Consider the following 8,208-nt stretch of genomic DNA (forward strand, 5'->3'; position numbering starts at 1 on the left):
AGGACATACCTCCTTTTTACTTTCTCTTGCTGGGTAGTTTATTCTGCTTGCCATCCTGGCTCCCTGACAACTCTCAGCCCTTTACTTCACATAGTCAGGGTGATTCAGGTGTCTGTGCAATGGGACCTAGAGCCATTTGAGACAACCTTAGGTGCCCCAGCTGGCCGCCAGCCCCTGTCACAAAGGATGCAAGATTCTTCCAGTTGCATACAACAGTCCTATACAGCTGACTTGAACATTCTGCAGCACCAAAAGTCACCAGATAAGCAAGATTAAGCAACTGGTTTGTGTCCCTGAGCTCATGTAGAGCTGAGTGCCACGGTTTCTTTCCTTTGTTGGGCTGAGTCCTGTACATGTTCACGACACCTCAGTGGAAGTGACATGAATGGAGATGACAGGGCTGCAGGAAGGAGGCTTCTTGAATAGGTGCCACAGTGACCAGGACAAGGAGTAAGAGGCCTGAAGGAAGATGTGATCTGGGGGTGTTTGGAGAGAGGTTGTCTCCCCTAACACAAACCCTGTAGTTGTTAAACCTTTATGTCTGCAAGCTGGAGTCCTTGAACAAGGCATGGGGAGCATGAGGGGCAGGGAGGAGGGTCCTCGCTAACATATGGTGCAGCAGTGCGCTGCGGTGAGCATTAAGCCCTTTCAAATCAGTGGGATTTGCTCCACTGTAGGATCTCTTTAACCTGTAGAAAGGCCCTGCAAGGCTTGCTCCCAGCTGTGTTTTCCTCCTGCCAGAGTGATCTTGCCTGGAAGGGAGAGAGAAGGGGAAATCAGTTCTCCCTAGTTTGCCTCCTTCCCTTTCCCTACGCATTTCAATGGAAACTCTTACACTCCTAAAGCTTCTGAAAACTTGGAAGTGGAAAGTCTTAAAGAAAATGAGCCTACTCCAGGTACCCTCTGCCCCCAGCTGAGGGAAGAGGCACGTCTGGAAGCTTATTCACGCCAGAATAGATCTGGGTGGATGGCACAAGTTTGCACATGAGCTTGATCACAAAAGTAGCGTGAGAATACAGAGCTTGTACGGTACGCCAGACCACAGGATGCAGACACTCAAAGCCTGGAGCGTGTGCCCCTACCGGTGTTCAGCTGCCTGAGTTAAGCAGTTTAGATGGTCGAGTCCAAGGTCAGCTCCCTTGCTGATAAGAGCTGTGACCTTATCAGCTCCCTTGCTGGAGGTCAGCTCCCTTGCTGATAAGAGCTTTCACAGGCCAAGGCTGTGACCTGGCTGTGCAGCCAAGCTGGTGAGTCTTGAGGGTCCTTTTCCTGCTGATCCCCACAGCACAGCCTCCTCCCTTCTCTCTCCAGTGGGACCTGCCTCACCCCTTCACAGGACCACAATTTCCTGGGGGCAGTTGAAGGAGTCCTGTGTCCCCTTTCTCCTTTCCATCTGTGGACTCTCCCTCCTGCCTGACTCCCCTAGTGCCCCTGTCTCTCCCTGATTGCAGTGTCCCAGCTGGACAAGTGCCTGGAGGCAGCCAACACCCTCCTTGGGAGCAGCGTGGAGCCAAGTGTCTTCAGGCTCTGAGCTCATCACATGCTTTGTGCTAGAGACCAGCAGCACGTGCAGAGCTAAAAAGGCCCAGAAAGTAGAGCCTAAATTCACCTACCATGCTGGGATACCACTCCTGCTACCGGCTGGGGTCTTACGTTACAGATGAATTCTCACTGCTTATGTCTTCTACTAGTTGGGCTGAACCTGTGCCATGCTGAGCTCCTCAAGAGAAAAGCTCTAGTTCAGAGCCTCCAGCGTGTCTGGTTTGGGCAGGGGTAGGAATGGGAAGGAAGCATCACATTCCCCAGTGGCTGCCCTTCCCAAATTAGGCTTTGGCAAAATGGGCTACTGGCGTCCACAAAGATGGCGCTTAGGGACATCGTTTAGTGGTGGACTTGGTAGTGTTAGGTTAACGGTTGGACTCGGTGATCTCAAGGGTCTTTTCCAACCCAAATGATTCTATGATTCTATGGTTTCTGTCTTGACAAGAGAGTGCTGTGCACACCAGAGAAGATGAGTGTTTAGAGGTGTCAACAGCAGGCACAACAGCAGTGGCTCCCAGTGAATATTTTGTCATTATGCCGTCACCATTTGTAAAACAGAGTAACATATGAAAATTAATATATGACTGAAATGTAAGTTAACATCAGACAGTAGTGCTGGTATACCCATTTGTTAAAATCAATGTGTATTAGCATCCTGAAAGTATCAGTAACAGCCCTGAGAAGACATTACAGATAATCTGAAAAAGCAAAGGCAGAGCATGACCACATATTACTCTGTGACTTGGGGAATCTGCTAGGTATCTGTTAGGGGCAAGTCAATTTAGATACTGAATTCTTCCTTGAATGCTGGCATACTGATATGCCATGCTCGCTGGATTTCAGTCCTGTTCAGGAAGCATCAGAATACTTCTCTGTTTTCTTTGTCTTCAGCCCCCTCCCCTGACAGCTTCTGCCCAGCTAAGTGGCTTGAGGGAACTGATACTTCCTCTGATTCACAGCTAGTAAATCGGCTTCCTGGGCTTGTAGCAGTTATCTGAATACACTTACAGAACATGTCTTTTTAATCCTTCCTCCAAATTTGGAGAAGGAAAAACTGCACACACTAAAGAGTCAATTAGCAATAATTAGGAAAATTACAGGATTGCTTGAAAAGCTACTTATCTGAGAGATCTCCATTAATCTCTACAGCATGGTGAATTCAAATGCTTGGAGTTAGCAAGAAACAGAGAGGTTGCGGACCATGTTCTTCAACCTTCACATGTTCAAAAACCAGTGTATTTGTTGGCTTTACTGGCCACATACCATTTTATAAAGCAAAAGGAGAATTTTGAGGTATCTTTCTGTTAACTGACTTTGAAGAAATTACTCTGTGTGCTAATGCATTCATTGGCTTTTTGATCCTTTCTTTGCACAGAGACAGAATACATACACAGCCTGCTGCACCCCACTTGCTGACCTCTTTGCTTTACCCCGAAAGACCAGGCTGTGTCAGGAACTCCCATACCTGCATTGCTGTGTAAAACAATGGTTTTGGAAGTAAAACTCTCATCTACATCAGAACCAGCCCACCATAATGTCCAAGAGAGCTCATGTGGGGCGAGGTTGATTTGAAAACTGCCAGCATGTTGGAGGTAGAACTGCAGGAGCTGTGATCAGCAAACCAGTCATGCAAGGTACTCCCTCCTGCCCCAGGGCCCTGAATTCATGGGTCTCAGCCCATGTTGGCAAAGTCTCTGATTCATTTTCCAATAAACGGTGAATCTTCTGTAAGCCAAAAGGTGTGACATAGCCTTTATTTCAGTTGGGCCCATGATCCTTCCTTGCAGGGGAGTCACCAGGAGGGGCATGAAAGGACGTCGCTTCCCAGAGAGCTGTGGATTGCAATACAGTACATAAGGTGCTGCCATTGCTCTTGGGAGAGCACAGACCTGTTCTAGGTTAGCAAGACAAGAGCTGAGGACTTGCCAGGCTTTTTCTAGACTTCTTTTAGCTTGAACTTATTTCAGCTTGATCTTAGCAGTAGCGGCTGTAGCAACACTTCACCCAGCAGATAGATGGCTGATGTCTAACTTATCCCAGCTGCAACAGAAAAGGTGTCAGGTGATTAATGTCCAACTTGGTTTTAGCTTTAACTTTTTAACTCCGTTGGAGCATGCGACTCTGAAAATAAATGCTGTTCTCCCTTTAAGCTTCACCTCTGCTGTCTGGAGCAGACACAGCACAATGTCTGTGTGCACTGGCCACCCTCTCCTGCCCTGGAGGTCAGTGGGGAGACAGTGTCACCAACAGTGACAGAGGGGTCACCTTCCCCAGAGATGCAGATGGGATGGGACTGAGCGGAATGTGCCGTCCCACTCTCCTTGGGGTGTAGAAGGAGGAAAGAAGGGCATTGGGGACCTCACATTTTGGAGAGGTGAATCACGACTGTGAGGAAAATACCGGTAGCTCAGCTTACTTCAGCCACCAACAAATGCATTGTTGATCCAGGGAGAGGTTTTGGCTTCTTCCCTCCAAGAGACTCCCAAGGGTGACTCATCTGATCATACTTTGTTGGTCTCCATGGCCTGGAGGGGATACCAGACTCTGCTTCTTTCTCCCCGTTGACCATTGGCAGAGGCTGAAAAGGCAACCTCAGTCACCCACAGCTGCCCAATTCTGAAGGAGTCAATCCCATTATGGTCTTCTGCAGGATGTGAGCTGAATCCCCTTTCCGGAGCCTCACCAGGCTCTGCTGCATCAGCTTGGAAAAGCCTGTGCTTGTTGCCCCACCTCAGTTTCTCTTTTTCTCAGAGCAGGCTGAAATGCTTTGGAGGTCTGGGGAGGGACAGCCATTGCCTGAGGTGTTGAAACAGTTTGCACCAGCTCAGAGCTTTCATCCTCCACAGGGATACCCTTATGCAGTGCTCCCTCCCTGAAATCCCAAGGGAGACACCCTCCAGGACACTGATTATTTCCATAACACTAGGAAATGGCAGTCGGGTGCTTCAGGCCCAGAGCTCCAGCTATGGAAGGAAGAGTGAAAGAGCTGAACGTTCTGTTGGCCTTCCTGTGAGATAAGGGTTTTCAGAGAGAACAGGGAGGGAAGTGATATGGGGCAGAACAGGCGACACCCAGACCTGAGTCTTCCTTCCCAGGCACCACCACAGGAAAAGTCATCACTTTATGCTGAAGATTAGAGGGAAGTGCCATGTTTGCTGAGGCACATCTGGACTCTTCTGATTTAATCAGTGGTCTTTACATAGTGAAAACAAGAGGCAAAGATGTGTGGTTTAGTTCTGCCCTTTCCTGGATGTCTTCCTCCTGCTTACCCCTTGTGAAATTCTAGAGAGCATGGCTCTGGGACTTGAGTTACAGCTGTGCTGTTGTGGTGTTGGACCCAGCCCTGGGACACTTACACACCTCAGGTGAGATGCTGGAGCAGCTTGGCAAGAGTATAGGTCAGGGTGGCCAATACTTCTCACTTAATCTCCCACTGGGCTGTTCCATAAGACACTCCCTCTCTCATTGTAACCTGGGTTTTCACCTCACTCCTTCAGGTTTTTAACACTTAACTCTCATCCATTTGCCCAGGAGATTTGGAAACTCTTCATTCACAGTGTTCAGTGGGGGAATCTTTCCTAATTCCACATGTCATCAGCATTTCCAGACACAATTCATCCCAGCCTGGGAGAAAGGTGTATTAGAGTTTGAGTGCATCACTTTTTTGAGCAGCCTATTCATCCCAGGATTTCTATGGACCACCTAGGTGCTTTCATTCACCATCTCCATCTCCCTGTAAAGGCTCGAAAGTCATGGGGAGGAAATCAGCAGGGACATCATTGTGCTTATCCACAGTGTTGGGAAAACCCTAGGATGCAGAGGGTTCTGTTCCTCAAGTGTGGACTTGCCCTGAGCACGCACTCAGGCTCGTAATGGGTGCTTACCACAAGCATGCACTGGATGATGCTCCTTCCCCACTTCACCCTCTGTTCACTCAGCCTCTTACTGGCAACACTGAGCACAGAGCCCCAAAACCACAGCTGAAAGCTCAGAGGTACTCAATACCTGCAGTGCCTATTCTTCTACTGACAGGAGAGAGGGCATCTGATGTGATATGACATCAGTTGTGTGATTTCCTCGGTTATTGGGGAGGAAAGTGTAAAGCTGTATGTCATGGTTTAATCCCAGCCAGCAAATAAACCCCAGGCAGCCGCTCACTCACACCCCCACCCCCACCCCCCCCCGGTAGGATGGGGGAGAGAATCAGGAGGGCACAAGTAGGAAAACTCACGGGTTGAGATAAAAACAGTTTAATAATTGAAATAAAATGAAGTATAACAGTAAGAATAACAATGAGTACAACAATAGCAGAATATACAAAGCAGGCAATGCACAATGCAACTGCTCACCGACCGCCAACTGCGTGTCACGAATGGGGGCGAACCCCCCCGCCCTGTTTTTATACTGAGCATGATGTCACATGGTATAGAATACCCCATTGGCCAGCTGGGTCAACCACCCCAGCTGTGCTCCCTCCCCACAGCTTCCCCTGCACGTGGCAGGGCATGGGAGGCTGAAAAGAGGAACAAAAAGTCCCCAGTGCAGGCACCACCCAGCAACAACCAAAGCATCAACGGGCCATCAAGGCTCCGCTCACACCAAACCCAAACCACAGCACCCACCCCAAGCTACTGGGAAGAAATTTAACTCTGTCCCAGCCGGAACCAGGACACTGTATTAGCCAGTGAGGAAAGAAACTGTGACTATAAGAAGTATATGTGTAGAGATCTGTGATACCTGACATAGATTGTGGCATGTGGTTATGATAATCACAGCAACAGCAGGTGCATTTATATCAGTTATGTTTGTTTAAATTTGCCGATCTGTGTCTACAATGTAGCTGCGATATGATTAACTCTGACAACTGGCGGTGGATACCTATCAAAAACGGAGCCAGCCAGCCATGGTCACTATTAGCAGTGTAGTGCTGTAGTTATGCAGGCACTTTCAGATGCCTTAGGACAAGCACTCTCAGATCCCTGAGAGCTACCAACCTGCTGAGGTCCACAAGACCTGTGTACTGGCCCTTAGAGTCCATGCTCAGGACACAGGGGTTTCAAGATCATCCCACCCGACGTGTTGAGGTGGCCTGGAGAAGACCTTTGCCTCCTAGTCTGCACTAGGAGGTGCTGATTTGCTATGATCCCAGTAAGACAAGCACTCTGGCCCTGTAAGCTATCTTTTAAAATGCTATTTATCAAAGCTAACTCTATGAAGAAAGAGAGGATCATACAGAAAATGTTATGTCCCTTCAGATGCTGGGAACACCAAGCTGTAAAGCATCAGCTGGGTCTCCAACCAGGGTGCAGCACACCGCACAGATCCCGTGCGTGGAAGGGTCACTCAAGCTACTGGAGTGAGGAAAACAACGGTATTCATCATTTCTACTGTCAAACAGAAAGGACGTTCACATGTTCACATGAGAACTTCTTGCTGCACTTTCAGACACAGGCAAGGACAGGCAGGAGCCGTAATCGCCAGCACCGAGCACGCGCTGCCTGTGGGCTCCTCCGTTAGAAGGAGCTGCTGAGGTTGTCCTGCGGCCGGGGCATTTGTGCAGCGCAGCCCAGCCTGACGGTCACGCCCTGCGTGCAGCACGGCACGGCACGGCACGGCACGGCATGGCACGGCACAGGCCTGAGCCTCCTCCGGCTAACTGTTATGTGGGCCACTAACTCCTCGACGTGCAACCGTCTTCGGTCAGGATCACTACACCTCTACAGCAGTTTGTTAGATGGTGGGGTCTTCACTGATGCCTTTCCTGCTAATCTCACCCCTCGACCTTTCAGCTGGCCTTTTATCCCCCCTAAATTCAATGTGGCTTTCTGGACTTCCTCAGTTTCTCCAGACAGATTGTTGTTTATTGTGCCAGTTAAGTCAGTTCTGTCTTCCTGAAGAGTCAGCTCTGAGACTGACCCCGAGTCACTTTGTTCTTGTTCTGCAGCTGTCCTATCAGTGATGTTATTGAAGTAGCCATCCTATGACGTAATAATTAGCTAGATACGCTCATGCAGCAATTCAGCAAGCAATGCTAGCTTCTGTCTCACCATACACACAGCTCAGTATACTTGTGCTGGCCCCTCTTCCACTTACTGTGGATCTGAGATTTAAATCTCCTCTTAGACACTAAGTTGTCTTTCTCCTGCTGATAGCAAAAGGAACTCTGTCCTTGACACCTGTGAAGGACATATTGGGGATAAGTTGAGGCATAGTCATTGGGCTGTTGAAGTCTGAGCAAATGCCCATTCCCTTTTTATTCCATTGAGAGTAGTAGGTACCTTCCTGGGGCAACTCATCTGTGTGGTGGAAAGGAGTGCTCCTAGGACGAGCTCTCTCCAAGAACCCGTTCCTCTTCTTGCACTGGGCATGGAGCCCCTAAAGGGAACATGAATACAGCCTGATGTGCGCAAAACACTGCTTGCTCTCTGGTAACATTTTCTTTCACAAACATTCCCTCTCTCATAGGTGCCCTTTCTGACAAGAGGGGAAAAGAAAGACCAAGGACACTGCATGGAGAAAGGGGAAAGGGAAAAACAGACGACACCGAGAGAGTTTTTCCTGATGGGATTCGGGAAAGCACCTGATTCCAGGTGCCTCTCTTCCTCCTCTCTCTCATTGTCTGTGCAGAGACTGTGCTTGGGAACATCTTCATTGTTCTGCTGGTGG

This window comes from Calonectris borealis, chromosome 22 (assembly GCF_964195595.1).
Source record: "Calonectris borealis chromosome 22, bCalBor7.hap1.2, whole genome shotgun sequence".
NCBI classification, from domain to species: Eukaryota; Metazoa; Chordata; class Aves; order Procellariiformes; family Procellariidae; genus Calonectris; species Calonectris borealis.